At 41.2% G+C, this 17,114-nt stretch overlaps 1 protein-coding gene across 50 annotated transcripts in view; it reads right to left on the reverse strand.

The window, feature by feature from the left end:
• The window catches only part of CPNE3 (copine 3), a 69,060-nt gene that overhangs the window by 43,103 nt on the left and 8,843 nt on the right, over positions 1-17,114 (reverse strand). For 13 of the 50 annotated variants that reach the window (XR_014843049.1, XR_014843041.1, XR_014843051.1 and 10 more), the window contains exons 1-2: positions 15,837-15,937; positions 4,571-4,658 (exon numbers count right to left, since the gene is read on the reverse strand). The exons of 1 other annotated variant lie outside the window; for it this stretch is intronic. The gene's annotated coding sequence lies outside the window, so the exon portion shown is untranslated. Of the gene's footprint in view, positions 1-4,570; positions 4,659-6,411; positions 6,523-15,308; positions 15,938-17,114 lie in introns of those variants that run through there. 36 more of the 50 variants (XR_014843044.1, XR_014843046.1, XR_014843048.1 and 33 more) reach the window with 9 other exon arrangements.

Raw genomic sequence — 17,114 nt, forward strand, 5'->3', positions numbered from 1 at the left:
AAGGAAGGAGGAAGGGAAGGAAGGAAGGAGGGAGGGAAGGAAAGGACCAAAAGAAAACAGTAGCAATTCTCAATGTGTGTCCAAAAGTAATACTAGCATTTAAGATTCCTAAATTAAACTGAGAATAATGAGGTTTCATATTCTTAGTAGGCAGAAATTCCTTTTAAAAGCCATGCTATATGTGTGTTCCTTCACCTGAGAATTGTTCACTAATAAGCAACAAAATTCACAAATCCCCAAATTGCTTCCTAAGTCCCCTATGCAGGGATGTTGTGGTAAAATACATAGTACTGAAAGCATGTACCAAAGATAACCAAGGTCAAGGAGAAATCAATAAAGCAGACAGAGGAGAACTAACAATATTAACAGTGCTGTGAGACTGACACGGCCCAGTCTTTGAAGAATCCCAATTAAACAGGTGAAGGGGGAGCCAGCACAGGGACAGGAAAGAATAAGTGAAGGTAGAATTTGTGTCAGGGAGAACCAAGCTGGACAGGAAGAAGGGTGAGTTTAGTGTCATGAGAGCCAGGCTCAGGGGCTCAGTAAGTGGGTAACAAGGTGCTACTGCAAGCTCTCAAATTGGCCATAACAGGATGAAATGGATTGTTTTAAAATGTCACTAGCGGAGTTCCCGTCGTGGCGCAGTGGTTAACAAATCTGACTAGGAACCATGAGGTTGCGGGTTTGGTCCCTGCCCTTGCTCAGTGGGTTAACGATCCCGCATTGCCGTGAGCTGTGGTGTAGGTTGCAGACACGCCTCGAATCCCGCGTTGCTGTGGCTCTGGTGTACGCTGGTGGCTACAGCTCCGATTCAACCCCTAGCCTGGGAACCTCCATATGCGGCGAGAGCGGCCCAAAGAAATAGCAAAAAGACAAAAAATAAAAATAAAAAATGTTACTAGCATCAAGCCTCTTGTAATGTTATCTAATTTTATTTTGAGATTTAGAACATGATATCTCTAACATGATTATAAATAAGGTCCCTTCATCAAGTAATATACAAAATACAGAATTCACCAAAAGAGCATGTCTTCATATCAAATTCAATTCAGAAGATTAGCTATTTATTTTCTGAAATATATACAATATTAGACAGCATTTGCAATAACAGTGTGAATGCAATCACCATTCCTTTCACTTGGATTTATAAAAAAAGAAAAAGTGCTAAAGATATGAGGCAAGAATAAACTGGTAGAAAAGGGGAGATACCACAAAACACAGATGCACAGATACAATGGTCCAGGGACTTTGAATTAATGCACATCCAGAATGTGGCAAATTGACACTGAGGCCTCACCTTCAATCTCTTCTCCTTAGATTTTCCATGCCTAACTCTCCCCTTCTCTGCCTCTGAATAGCACCTCTTCCTCCTTCCATCCAAGAAATTGTGAGCATCTCTTCAGGCTCTGTCGCCTCCTAATCTTTGTCTACCTTTAATTCTTCCTTGACCCCTCTCAAGGCTTCAGGCATCCACTTGGCATACGGTACTCCCCAAAACTACATCCTTCACTCATGTCCCTATGCACAATTACTTTCCCTATTTTATATCTACTGAGTTCAGCTCCAACACCTCCTCCCTTGACTGCCCCTTCCTCTTCACTGCCCCATGGCACAGGCTCTGGAATCAGACTGCTGAGTTCTCATCCGGATCCCACTGCTGACTTTGTGTGACCTTAGGCAGGAACGTTAAATACTCTGTTTCCTCTTGGTTTCCTCATCTACAAAATGAAAATAATAACTGTCCCTATTTCATAGGGATGTTGTAAGGAGTAAATAAACATATGTAAATGGTATCTAGAACACAGTACAAGTTTATTATTATTACTACTATCATTATTATTATTATTACTTTTTAGGACTACCTGCCTCCAGGGTCGGACCTCTCCTACCTAGCCCACGTTTCATATTTCTTACTATCCCATTCTATGTTTCCTTGGTTATTTCAACACACATCAAGTCCCTTGTTTGAATTGCTGCTGCATTAATAGTAACAAAACCAGATTTGGAGTAATGCATACCTGGGCTGAATCCTGTGTCTGGCACTAGCCGTGTGACCTCATATAAGCTACTTTCCGAACCAAGGTTTCCTCATCAATAAAAATGGAGACAACACAAGTGACCCTGCAAATCTGGCACGTGCCAGGCATCTTGCTTTTCATGTCTGACACAGAATCTATGGAATAAATGCTGGCTGTTTAATTTTTTTCTTTTGCATAAGATAGTTTAGAGTCTCATAAGCTGCATGGATAATGCAGTACCCTGTAGAGGGACTTAGAATGAGGAAGGACCTCTAAGGCTCTCACAAAATAACATACAAAGAATTCTCTAGTAGCAACTAGAAAGCCTTCAAATTTCCAAGGGTGGGGAGAACTCAACAGAGAATGCAGGTAAAGAAGTCAGCCTCATAGCAAAGACACATGAGAAAAGCATTACTTTTTTGTTTGTTTTAAATAATGGCTGGGAGAGTTCCTGTCATGGCTCAGGGGTAATGAAACTGACTAGGATCCATGAGGACATGGGTTGATCTTTGGCCTTGCTCAGTGGGTTAAGGATCCAGCATTGCTGAGAGCTGTGGTATAGGTCACAGATGTGACTCGGATCCAGCGTTGCTGTGGCTGTGGTGTAGGCTGGCAGCTACAGCTCCGATTCGCCCCCTCGCATGGGAACTTCCATATGCCATGGGTGCCGCCCGAAAGAGACAAAAAAAAAAAAAAATTTAATAATTATAATAATGGCCACACCTGCAGCATATGGAAGTTCCCCGGCCAGGGACTGAATCCCAGCCACTGCTGCAACCTGCACTGCAGCTGTGGCAATGCCAGATCCTCTGGCTATCGAACCCATGCCTCTGCAGTTAGCTGAGATGTTCCAGTTGGATTCTTAACCCACTGTACCACAGTGGGAACTCCAGAGAGCATTACCTTTTTCTTCCCTTAACAATGTTCACCCAAGAGCTACAGAAACAATATGCCAGGCACACCTGATTATTGAGTAAATTGCTGACAATTACATTACTGCACTGCAGCCAGAACATAAATTTCCTCTATTAGCACATTACCCCACCCCTAAAAATGACTCTAATTGCAGCATCATTTTTATCTAAGAAAACCATTATGACTGAATGGCAAATCAAAGAAATTACATACTCTCAGGTCTGAAACGTTTTTTGTTTGTTTGTTGCTTGACATATGGAAGTTCCCAGGGTAAGGGTCCAGTCGGAGCTGCAGCTGCTGGCCTATGCCACAGACACAGCAACTCAGGATCCAAGCGAAGTCTGTGACCTACACCACAGCTCACAGCAATACTGGATCCTTAACCCACTGAGTGATGCCAGCGATCAAACCTGCATCCTCATGGATACTAGTCAGGTTCATAACCCACTAAGCCACAAGAACTCCCTGAAACCTTCTTAACAGCCACATTGATGAAGATGTTCTTTTCATTTGCTTTCTAAGTAATTATCCAGCACAGGATATATAATTTTTTAAACAGCAATGAGTATTCTTTTATGATAAAAGAAAATAAATGTTTTGTACCACCTAGTATGGAAAATAAGAGATTTGGCTGGGGTGAGTGGCCAGGCAGGGGAATGCACGTGCAACTAAAGAGTGATTCTGTGTATTTCACTCCCCAAAGAACAGGATGATAGAGAGAAAAGGCTGAAATAACCCCTAGGATTAGACAACAGCTCTCTACTGTGCAGAATACTTACTGGAGAATCATTGGTTTCTAAGCACAAATGACCTCTAGCAATACTAAGCAGGTCAACCACTCTCCCAGTCACCCTACTTTTCCTGGATCAACATTACATAACACAGATAATTCAAAGGAACTGAAAATTAAGAGCTAATATTTGAAATGGAGCCTGATGTGTGAAATTTAAGGCATATGGTTGGTTATTCCCATGCCTTAGCTCAAAATCTTCAAGTCTTGTCTGCTTCCTCTCTTCCCATCCTCCCTTAGACCCACTCCTTATATCTATTCAGTATAGCATATTCTGCCCACTACAACCTTAAAATTCTCCACTGTGGGGGTGCAGAACCTTCTCTATACATCACAGTCACAACTACTTCAGATGGTCCATTGCTCTCACCTGCCTCCTGTAATAATCTCCTAATGGGTATTCCCATTGCCATCTTCCTTCAGTTTACATCATGACTTTATCACTTCTGATTTAAAAAAAAAAAATCATACTTAGCTGCCCAAGGTGCACCCTGGTCCAATCAACTACACTTAGAATTCATGGCTCTGTCTACATCTGCCCCAGGGTGCCCAAACAGCTACCTCTGACAACCGTAGGTTAGAAGCACACTCAGCATATATTAGACACACTGTGAATGGTAGTAATTACTGTTTAATTAATATTTTAACTGATTATCTCAGAATTGATGGCTTATTATTAAAAAGTAAGACACAAAGCACCTTTTTTTATCCTTATTTATGAAGAGCTTCCTGGAATAATAATAAAAGAATCTTTTTATACCTAAAAGGAATTTTCCAAAGTAGTCAGCCTGACTATAGATAAGTGCTAATTTTCCTAAATCCTCTAATTTATTTCTGAGTTACTTACTGCATAGTCACTTCATGGGGACCAGTTTCCAGTGACAATGATTCATTATTTGCTCTAAAACAACTGGGTGGGAAACTTCAGTCTTTAGCTACAAAATGAAAAGATTGGCAATATTAAAAAGATCTCAAAGGTTCATCCTGGTTCTAATATCATGACTCACTAACTTCTATCCATAGAGTATCTTTCATGACCTCCACTGAAAGCAAGCTGGGGTTACCTTGGGGCAGCTGGAATGTGGCCCAGTAACATCAGCAGGACACACCTACACAGTATTTCTCAAATCGTGTGACTCAGAACCATGATAGGCATTCCTCTCCAAAAAGTGGGAAAAGGGTAATATGGCAGTACATCCAAGAGCTGCTATACTACTTGGAAGCCCCAACTCAAACCAATAGGTGTATATATTAAGAGGTTACTGTATACCCTCTACTATGCTAAAGGGGACTGTAGGGGGGAAGCATGATACAACAGTAGAAGACCTTGGAGCTCATTATAAGTGTAGCAGATGATCCAAATGTTCAACACCAAATATCTTCTAAGCATTCTAAATGCAGGGGGGGGGGATGCCAAAAGAAAGGAAAAGAAAAAAGAAAAATACCTAGCCATCTGTGTATACATAGAAATAATATGTGACAATATAAAACTGCGTGGTGATAGAGAGCAAGGAAATGACTCAGAGGTTTTTAATCCTCAGAAAGTGAGCATTAAACCCATATTCCACAATAAAAGGATTTGTACTTAAGTTGTTACTGGCTACTGGATTTTCCCCCCCTTAAATTTAAGGTAGAGGGTGGGGGAGGGGAGAAATGGAAGAAAGGGGGAAAGGAAAGATAGTTAATAATTCCATATACCTGAATAATTTGGATAATCTGGAGAATCTGGATAAAATTTTTTTTTTAATTTTCAAAGTGTTTCCAAATAATATATTAATACTGTTCTTTACAAAAAACAAAAACCACAAACAAACAAAAAACAAAAAGCCCTAGTAAATTAGCCAGGACAAAGATTACTACTATATAGTAAGCAGTCAATATGTCAGAGGCTGTACTATAATAGTAAGCATAGAAATATCTGGATTGCCCCAGAATATGTTGATGATTTTCAGCACATTGTTAATTTTCAAAACAACAATGCATAGTGTCTATTTTTTAAAAAATGAATTTTTCCAAAAAGGTTAAATTACTTACCCAAGAGAAACAAGCTAATAAAGAGGCAAGGCCAGGGCAAGAACCCGGATTTTTTTGCCCTCATGCCAGAATGCCCTAAGGCCTCTAATTAATCTTTACTTCATATAACAGCAATATTCTCTAATTAATTTCCTTATGACTTTTAGTTAGCATCAAATATAATATTCAGATTTACACAACTTAATGAATAGGATCTTAAAAATTACAAGATTAGAAGTTCCCTGGTGGCACAGCAGGTTAAAAATCCCGCATTGTCACTGCTGTGGAGCAGGCTCAATTTTGGCCCCAGAACTTCCACATGCTGCAAATCCAGCATGAAAAAAAAAAATTACGAGATTAATATTTTACTATAACTATTACTATCTTTCTTAAACAAAAGTAACCAGAATAATAGTAGCTTGCCAAAGGAGTGGGAAGAGTTGAAAGGTTTATATTTCATAGCAGTTCCTCTTCAATATGGCCCATTAGACTATAAATAAGGCTAAGAAAGTATCATTCTCCTTGCTAGAGAATCTCCACACACACAGATCTACTTGGGGATCACAGAATCTCAGTGTTCCCTGTGGGCACTGCTGGACCATCTTGAGGCAGCAAAACTAATCCTCAGGAAAACACTCCACTTAATATCCAAGACGCTGAAATTAAAAAACTTACAACAGGAGCTCCCTTGTAGCTAAGTGGGTTAAGGATCCAGTGTTGTCACTGAAACTGGTTGGGTTGCTGCTGTGGCACAGGTGTGATATCTGGCCCCAAAACTTCCACAGGCTGCAGGGGTGGCCAAAAAGAAAAAAGGAAAAGAAAAAACTTACGATAAAGAAATGACACTCTGGAATTCCCGCCGTGGCACAGTGGTTAACGAATCTGACTGGGAGCCATGGGGTTGCGGGTTCGATCCCTGGCCTTGCTCAGTGGGTTAAGATCCGGAGTTGCCGTTAGCTGTGGTGTGGGTCACAGATGTGGCTCGGATCCCCAGTTGCTGTGGCTCTGGCAGGCTGGCAGCAAGAGCTCCAATTGGACCCTGAGAACCTCCATATGCCATGGGAGCGACACTAGAACAGGCAGAAAGACAAAAAAAAAAAAGAAAAGAAAATGACACTCTGCTTGTCCAGTATTCAGAAAACAGTGATGCCCACATTTTCTAAAAAAAAAGAATCCCTGCATGGGATATTAGCAATGCGGGTAGGGAATTAGGTCAAGTACTAGAGCACAAAAAAAGAGAAAAAGGCATGTTTTCTTTTCAAAATGCAAAAGGGACCAACAGGAAGGGTCATTCACTGGCTCAGGAGTCAGAAAAATTGGACTGCAGTTCTGTTAGTCACACTACAGATGAGCAAGACCTGCAGCTTCTCTACTCTGTTTTTTCAATTATTAAATCTAAGAGTTTGAGCCAATTACTTTAACTTCTAAAGCTTCTTCCAGTTAATATTCTATGACTCTAATTTAATTACAGTGAATACAGTACTAAAAGAGTAGTAGGAAAAAAAAAAAAAGATTTTAAAGGGGAGGGGGGAATTTATAAGACCCAAAGAGAGAAATGAAAGGAAAAGGATAAAATTTTCCAAACCCAGCCTCCATCTCCCATTATCAAAAAGCTGTATCTGAAAAAAAAATATATTCAAATACTTTCCCACTTGAGATTATCTTATTATTGTTATTCAATTCCCCACCCCAAGATGATTTGAAAAAATAATGCACATCGACAAACAAAACAGAGGACCCAGGTTACTAGGTACACACAGCATAATAAGGAAGTGAGTTTTACCACAATCCACAGAATCTCACCTTATTAAATTTTCAGCTCCTATCACAGCAACAAAAGAGGATTTTTTTTCCACTATTTTTTAATGAATTTCCATATTCTTCAATTATCCTGAATGAAATCTAAATAGATACTATTGTTGATACCTAAACATGCAGAGTTGAAGGAGTTAACAGGAAAGTGTTGACAGTTGATCACTCTTTTTCTTTTTTTTTAATGGCCACACCCACAGCATATGGAAGTTCCCAGGCCAGGGACTGAATCTGAGCTACAGCTGAAACTTATGCTGCAGATGAAGGAAGGAAGGATCCTTTAGCCCACTGAGCAAGGCCAGTGATTGAACCCGAACATCTGACCCAAGGAGCTTCAGTTGGATTCTTAACCCACTGAGCCCTGGCAAGAATTCCCACTCTTTCTTTCTCTTTTTTTTTTTTTTTTTTTTTTTTTTTTTTGTCTTTTCGCCTTTTTCTAGGGCCGCTCCCGTGGCACATGAAGGTTCCCAGGCTAGGGGTGTAATTGGAGCTGCAGCCACTGGCCTATGCCAGAGACACAGCAACACGGGATCTGAGCTGCGTCTGCAACCTACACCACAGCTCACAGCAACGCTGGATCCTTAACCCACTGATCAAGGCCAGGGATCAAATCGGCAACGTCATGGTTCAGGTTCGTTAACCATTGAGCCACGAGGGGAACTCCTCCACTCTTTCTTTAAATACAAGAAGTAAATGTAGTTTTCTTGTCCTTATTGCTACAAAGTGAGTTATCAGGAGTTCTCGTTGTGGCTCAGCGAAACAAATTTGACTAGCATCCATGAGGATGCAGTTTGAGTCCCTGGCCTGGCTCAGTGGGTTAAGGATCTCGCGTTGCTGTGAGCTGTAGTGTAGGTCACAGATGCGGCTAGGATCCCAAGTTGCTGTGGCTGTGGTGTAGGTCTGCAGCTACAGCTCCGATTAGACCCCTAGTCTGAGAACCTCCATATGCTGAGGCCCTAAAAAAAAAAAAAAGAAAAAAGAAAAAAAAAGATAAAGTAAGTCATCAACTAAGGGCCCTTCATTGGTTTTTCTAGAAAATTCCTAAGCTATATTGCCCTATTCAATATAGGTCGATATAGATCACAGTAGGCTACAGTGCTTACTTAACATGTATTTCAGGGTATACTGCTTTACTAATCCTTTGGCTGCTATATATACATTTTAGAAATGTAACAGATTATAGTTTCAAGTCTATCAAATGAATGGTTCATCATAGGTATGATCGGTAAAGTGTTAATAAAAGTCAGAAGAAGTGACAACATCTCAGTATTGCCTCACCTTATGAAACATGCGGTTGGCAAAGTTAGCCACAGGGTACATGCCTTACCTACTAAGTGAATCACCTTTTACCAAAAATTGCCTTGATAAAAGTCAGAGTTGCATCCCCTAGAAGAAAATTCCAGGATGCTCAATTGAAATTTCTTTCTAATTATAAAGACCCAGTAAAGCTGCTGGCCAGCTGTGAAGCATGTAGTTGAATATTACATTTAAGCACAGCAACCTGCTGAGACCGAAGTCCCTCAGAGTATTTTAGGAACACCATGCCTTTGCAATCTCTCAAATGTTGGGCCAAAACTCTCAGATGTTGGGCCAGCAATCAGAACTTCTCACCTGCCCTTCTCATCTGCCCTACAATCGAAGATGTAGCCAATGGCCCACACCACAGCCACAGCCACAGCCACAGCAACAGCAACGTGAGATACAAACCAAGTCTGTGACCTACATCCCAGCAATGCCAGATCCTTAACCCACTGAGCAAGGTCAGGGATTGAAACCATGACCTCAAAGATGCTAGTCAGATTCATTAACCACTGAGCCACGACAGGAACTTCTTAGCTGGGCACTTACACTATCTAATTGGGCAAGACAGGTGTTTCGCATTTTAACACTATATGTTCCTCTCTAATCCATGGTGAGCAATGACATGAAAATTCCTTCTGCTTAAAGCTGCAAAAACTACAAGGTCTAAAATCTTCATTTGTCCTAACAAGGCTTAAAAGTTTGTATGTTGATACAGATGGCCAAAAAACACATGAAAAGATGTTCAACATCACTCATTATTAGAGATGCAAATCAAAACCACTATGAGGTCCCACCTTACACCAGCCAGGATGGCCATCATCAAAAAGTCTACAAACAATAAGTTCTGGAGAGGGTGTGGAGATAAAGGAACCTTATTACACTGTTGGTGGGAATGTAAATTGGTGCAACCACTGTGGAAAACAGTATGGAGATTCTTCAGAAACCTAAAAAAAGAACTACCATTTGATCCAGCAATTCCACTCCTGGGCATCTATCCAGAGAAAACCATGACTCATGAAGACACATGTACTCCAATGTTCATTGCAGCACTAATTTCAATAGCCAAGACATGGAAACAACCTAAATGTCCATTGACAGAGGAGTGGATTAAGAAGATGTGGTACACATACACAATGGAATATTACTCAGCCATTAAAAGGAACGAAATACCGGCATTTTTAGCAACATGGATGAACATAGAAATTATCATGCTAAGTGAAGTCAGCCATATAATGAGACACCAACATCAAATGCTATCACTGACATGTGGAATCTGAAAAAAGGACAGAATGAACTTTGCACAACAGATACTGACTCACAGACTTTGAAAACCTTATGGTCTCCAAAGGAGACAATTTGGCGGGTGGGGGAATGCACTGGGGTTGTGGGATGGAAATCCTATAAAATTGGATTGTGATGATCATTGCACAACTACAAATGTAATAAATTCATTGAGTATTAAAAAAAAAGATCAGGGGCAAGATTATAGGCTCTCATCCACTAAAGAGGCCCAATGTGTTTGTTATGGTGCTAAATATTTTATATATGCATATATACTTTACACATATTTTACCCTGGCAGAAACTTTGTATAATGAAATTTATTTTCTCTGTTTGAAAGATGACCAATAGACCCGGAAAGGTTAACTTCCCCAAGATCATGTAGCTCAGAACATGGTGGATCATGGGTGGTCTAACTCTATCTGTAATACCAGGCGCCTCTCACTTTGTTCACTACATCCCATGCATGCTTGATTTCTGCAGTTTGTCTTAGCTCCCTGCACAGAATAATTGTGTGTGTGTAATTGTGTGTGTGTAATTACGTATAGCGTATAGCTCAATAAACTAGCACAGACATATTTTGGTACTCTAGGTAATTTTACGCATCATTTCCGTTATTCCTCTGTCAGTATAGAATGGTAGATAAGAGTATGAACTTTTACAACCAAATTCCTAGATTTGAGTCCTTGAGTCACCATTTGTAAGACCTTAGACACTTTATATCTCTGTACCTTAGTTTTCTTATCTGTAAGGTGGGCATACTTGCTGTGATGATTCAATAAACTAATATGCATGCGGTAATTAAAAGAAAAAAAAAGTTTGTATGTTGAGAAAGCACTATTGAGATATTTATACATTTCCTGATTTTAGAGTATTCATTTTATGGTTGTTTAGCACATACATTTCAGCTGGCAATCCACTTTATGCTTCCCAATCATGATCAGTTTAATAGTATAATTCATTCACTCAACACTCATTCAACAAATATTTATAGAATACCTACTGTGTGTCAGACACTGTTCTAAGGTGTGAACAAAACACACAAATATCCCTGCCCTCATAGGGCTACACTGTGGAGATATAAACAATAAAAAAATATATAGTATGCCAGGTGACGGTATATGCTAAAAAGAAAAAAAGCACAGAAGGGGAGCAAGAAGTATTGAAGGTAGGGTGCACTTTTAGATATTTATCAACTTATTTTGACAATACTATTGAGAAATACTTTTTATTTGGTTGGTTTTTTTATGGCTGCATCCTCTACATATGGAAGTTCCAGGGAAAGAGACTGAATCTGAGCTACACTGCACCAGGCCGCAATAAAACCCTGCCTCTGCAGCAACCCCAGCCGCTGCAGTCCAATTCTGAACCCACTGTGCCACAGCAGGAACTCTAAGAAATACTGGTTTGGTTTGCTTTGGTTTGGTTTTTAGGGCTGCGCCTGTAGCATATGGAAGTTCCCAGGCTAGGGGTCTAATTGGTGCTGCAGCTGCCACAGCCGCTTGGGATCCAAGCTACATCTGCAACCATGACTTGTGGCAACAAAAGATGCTTAACCCACTGAGCAAGGCCAGGGATCGAACTGACATCCTCATGGATACTAGTGCAGTTCTTAACCCACTGAGCCACAACAGAAACTCCAAGAAATACTTTCTTAGATGACCCTTCTTTTTATAAAAATCCTGACCCCTAAGTAGATTATACATTGGTTTTACCATTAAGTGTTTCTAGGAAAGAAAAAAAGCTTAAATTTGTGGTATGGATAAGTTAGATTGTATCTAACAAGCAGTGAGAGATGAAGCTGTGTCATAAAGGCTCTGATGGTAAAATGACTTGTTGGAGAGCTGGATGGTTTGGGTTAGCTTTCTGCATGGATCATTGAAGGGGTGTTCTTCCCTTGAACTGGGAATGCAGAATCTCTAAAGAAACCCTTTGCTCTTACGACGTAATTTACATATTTGCTTTCTGCTGAAAAAAAAAAGTTAAATCTAATAGCTGTTTATGACTTACACAGAGAGTGTCATAGGTATTTAAGTTGTGTATTTGTATAAAGTAGCCCAAATACCAAGAAAAAAGGTGGGGAAGCAGGCAAGTTTCTCCTTAAGGTGGCAGATATCTATTTTAACATGTACTATCTTTCACTTTACGTCTAGAAGCATGGTAAAACCAAATACTGAAGTAGCCTGATGATGATGCATATTGCAACCACACTGTTGCTTTGGTAATTTTCACAGGAACCAGACATAATACATCCACTTGATAAGAGGACATTTCAAAATTATTTGCTAAAATAAATATGTAGTACTTCCTTTTAGTTTTCATGGAGAAACTGTTAGTATCTAATTCATGCTGATAAATTTGACTATTACATTGACAAATTTTAATGTTTTTAAAATTATGATTGCATGCTCATAAACTCTTATATATTAAAAGAATAAATAACCACTTCAAAAGAATCCCATACCCTCCCCCACCTCAGCTTCCTCAAATACATGTAAACAAACATAGTTGGCTTAAATGTAGTTAACATAATCTTATCAAAATGTATACATAGTGGTGATCATTTTGTAATGTAATGTATAGATATATCAAATCACTGTTGCACCTAGAACTAACATAGTATTGTAGGTTGATTATACTTGAGTTAAATAAATACATGAAAATTACATATAATGATTGCTTTTGATTATCATAATAGAAACTTATGTAGTTAAGTTAAACCTATGATACTTTACTTTTAGGTGCTAATTAAATCTTATTCTTAGCTAATCTTTCAATAAATCATCTACTAAATATTCTACCTAATTGTTTGGACATTAAGAACATGAAGGGAGGGAGTTCCCATTGTAGAGCAGGAGGTTAAGAATCCAACTTCCTTCAACCCTATCCATGAGAATGAGGGTTCAATCCCTGACCTGCTCAGTGGGTTAGGGATCTAGCACTGCCTGAGCTGTGGTATAGGTCGAAGATGCGGCTCAGATCCCGAGTTGCTGTGGCTGTGGCGTAGACCAGCAGCTGCGGCTCTGGTTTGACCCCTAGCCTGGGAACTTGCATATGCTGGCGTGCAGTGCTTAAAACAAAAAATAAATAAAAAGACAATGAAGGGAAAATATTGGTGGGAAGGAAGCTTGGCTATAGGGTGAAGGTAGTAGTGGGTACATGAACGGAATGACCAAGTTTGGACTCTTCAAACTTGTTGGGTGCCACCAATGAAAGCAGTATTAATCCTTGCTAAAAGACCCACCTAAAAGATCACACTTTTGATGAGCAGTGGTGGCTAATTACAAATCTTTGAAGGTCAAATGCTATTTAATCATATTTCTCATTATACTTTTTTTGGTTTTGCTAACAGCATAACAGAGCATATTTTCTAGCATAATAAATCACTGAGTGAAGGAAGTTTTGAAAGAGAAAACTCTAACAATAGTAGGAAAAAAGCAAAGCAATCAAAAAAGAGGGCAAGGAACACTACATCTAAAGCTATACCAAGAATTGACAGGAGCTGGGGTACAGTATGAATTGGGTATCTGAACCCATGCTACAAAGAAAATACTCGGGGCAATAGTGATTAGCATTGTAAAGAGTATATAAAAGTATGTAATACATAGGTTGCCTAAATTTATGTGGAAATGAAGATCATTCTCTACAAAGTGTTCTCAGCTATAGGTAAAATTAGGAGAAGTGTCCAGTCATTAAGCAATTCTTAAAAGGCAAAGAAATATTTTGTGTGCCCCATCCTGTAATCGCCTTTCCTTCTCCTTTCTTCAGGAGCTCAATCTGAGAGAAGAAACCCTGAAAGAGAACCATACACTTGACTGTGGGTTGTTCAGGCATTGTGCTGAGAGCTGTGAAGTGCTGAAATGTGGCTCCCTCTTACAGGCAGAGAGCTTCAGCATGGTCCAGTCCCAGACACTTTCCTATCTCCATATATTTTTAGCTAAGAGTGGGTTGAATCTTTCCAATTCATCAGCTAAAAAGAACTGCCTTTAAAAAGTTCTCACAGGAGTTCTCATCGTGGCGCAGCAGAAACGAATATGACTAGGAACCATGAGGCTGTGGGTTTGACCCCTGGTCTCGCTCAGTGGGTTAAGGATCCAGGGTTGCTGTGGCTATGGTGTAGGCCAGCAGCTGTAGCTCCAGTTAGACCCCTAGCCTGGGAACCTCCATATGTCTTGGGTGCAGCCCTAAAAAGCAAAATAAAATAAAAAGTTCTCACAAAGGCAAAAAAGTGGCCCTGGGTACCAGAGATATTGCCATCACACATGTCACCTATTCTCAGTTCTCCTTTCTTTCATCCTTTTCTACCTGCCCCTACCTCTAGGTAGGTCTATGCTCTAAGCCTACACAAGTGGCTCTGGCTGGCAGCACTAAGAGCTGGAGTTTGCTGTCCCCAATTAATGACAACAGCAAGATATATGTAGCTATATATAGCTCGCTACTATGTGCCAGACACTTCACTAAGTGTATTCCAAAAATGATCTTATTTAATCTTCATAACAACCTTATGACATAGGAGGTATTTTATCTCCATTCTACATATGGCCCTAAAAGGTTAAGTCATCTGCCCAAGGTCATACAGCCAACAAATTTCAAAGTACAGATTTCAAACCTACGTTTCCATCTTATCCCAGAGATTAATAATGTTCTTTAAACCATATCGTCCGTGCTCAGAAATCACACAGACCTGAATTTCAGCCCTAATACTACCACTTAGCACTTGGGCTATCTGGTAAATTAGTCAATCTGAGTTTCCTCGAGTATGACACGGAATAGCAATACCACTTAAGTTGGTAGTTGTGAGCACTAAATGAGCTAACATATAAAAAATGTCTAGCAGTGTTTGCAATACTCGCTACACTCATTCCTGCCTGTCCTTCTATTTGATTATCAGCTATAGAGGTAGCCACGAAAAGACAACACTAAGGAAGGATTAGGAAAAATTGTGGACCATCATCAAGTGCAACGTCCGCGGTGGGTTTACTCGGTGTCCCAGAGATAAGTTCCGGCAACGCAAAACTGATGTAACCGCACTTCCTTCACTCGGCTGGCTGCAGTGAGCGCAAAACACTAGACGGAAGAATTTCGAAGCTGGAGCCAGAATCGGAGCCCCTAAGATACACCATCTCCCAACCCCCTGCTTTACACCAAAATCGAGTTACCTTTGCCCACCCCACCTACCTAGCAGCTTTCCCTGGAACCATTGGCTACTCTGAAGCGCGCCCCTTTTCTCTCCGCAGTCGCTCGGCGCAGAGCTGGGCGTGCGCCAGTCCCTCTCAGGGATAGACGCAGCAGCGATTGCGGGGCGGGTCACCCTCCCCTGGGCTGTAGGCCCGAAACCCCACCGGGGGAGGCTGGAGGATCCCAGGCACCGCCCACCCAGGTAGGTGCACGATCGCAAGGCCCTGGAGGCGCTTCGCAGCCCAAAGCTGAGGCCAGGTCTCTGGCTCCTTCCCGAGGCGCTGGCCAACCCCGGGCCTGGCTGCCGACCTCACGTCCAGAGGCTCCAGAGGCCTCGCGTGTCCTGGCTAATTCCCGGCCGCGCGGAGTCCAGGATGCACTTCCAGCGCTAGGGCCGGGTGGGCCCAGCCGCGTGGAGCCTGGGGGCCGTATTCTCGCGATCCAAACTCTCCTTCTCCCCCAAGGGATCCGGGAAGTTGTAGGAACCCTGACTCATCGGACCCGAAGCAGAGAGAAGTCTGCACTCACTTTTCGGTCTCAGGAGTGGAAGTCGCACCAGAGTGGAGACCAGGAGGCAGAGTCGAGGAGTCTCCCAGCCAGCCGGGTATTCACAGAACCCTGGGCGGATCCGGCGGAGGGGCGAGGCGGGGCGAGGCTAAGGCCGCCCCGCCCATCCCGGCCGCGGCCTGCCCGGAGCCCTGAGGCACTGATGTGTTCCCTACCTGTTGATTCTTCAAGGTTATTTTAGGAGAAATAGCTTGCTTATCCAAAACCCCCAAGATGACTCCAGGCGTTTAAATAAATTATTTGGTGCACCAAAATAAATTTATATTTGAGAAAATTTAAACCACTACGTGAACCAGGAAAGATTCAGCATCATTAAGACAGTCGTGAAATGCTAACTCCTAACCGTTCTTACTTAGAGAGCTTTCAATGAGCACACCATCCGAGTCATTTGATATTCTGAATTTCATTTAATCCTCACAATTTCGTGACGTATTTAGTGCCATTATCCTCATTTCACAAATAAGAAAAATACGATTAACTAGAAATTTGATAGCTAAGTAATTAGTCTATTTGCCCAAAGTCACAGATATCAGAGTAACCTCAAAGTGCTGGAATTGACCGCGACTTTATGCTGCCTGAGACTAAACAAACTACTGTGGAAAATATTGCTATATTTGCTTGAAATTTGAACTTCTGTCTACAAAAAAAGGGGACAAAATCAGTAGGCAAACACGTTGGGAAAATTATTTGCCACAAACCTGACATTCAAAAATTTTAAATGGGCAAATTTTAATTATAGAAGACAGAAAAAAATGAAACAAATGAAATACAAACTTTTTAAGCCAAACTTTTCTTTTAACCCCCCCCCCCCCCACCACCACCACCCAGAAAGCAAAGTAAATGTTGGGCTTCAAGGCCTCTTCAAGGAGATGGAACTCAAAGCCTCTGGCCAAGACAAGAATTACCAGACCCTTACCATTGCCCCACTCAGCTCATTTTAATGCCCTTCCCTCATCTTGAGCAACCTGCCTACTCCTTCCTGCCCTCTACTAGGAAAGATATGTGGCCCACTCCTCACGCCACCCCTATAGAAGCCTTATATGTCCCAACCAACCAGCAAGTGTATCATAAGACCCCTCTTTCCTGAACCAATCAGCAGATCAGCAGGGTATCCCAAGCCCTCTTCTTTCTCCCTGGGTTATAAAAATAGAGATGACCACTCAGCCAGGGTCAGCTCTCCCTGTTGACCAGGAAATCATCCCCCTGCACTTGCATTGTCTCTCAAACTCTTCTTTCTCT

The sequence above is a fragment of the Sus scrofa genome, chromosome 4 (assembly GCF_054392235.1).
Source record: "Sus scrofa isolate SSC_HxYL_T2T_F1_AM1 chromosome 4, Sscrofa_HxYL_maternal_Yorkshire_Landrace_v2.0, whole genome shotgun sequence".
NCBI classification, from domain to species: Eukaryota; Metazoa; Chordata; class Mammalia; order Artiodactyla; family Suidae; genus Sus; species Sus scrofa.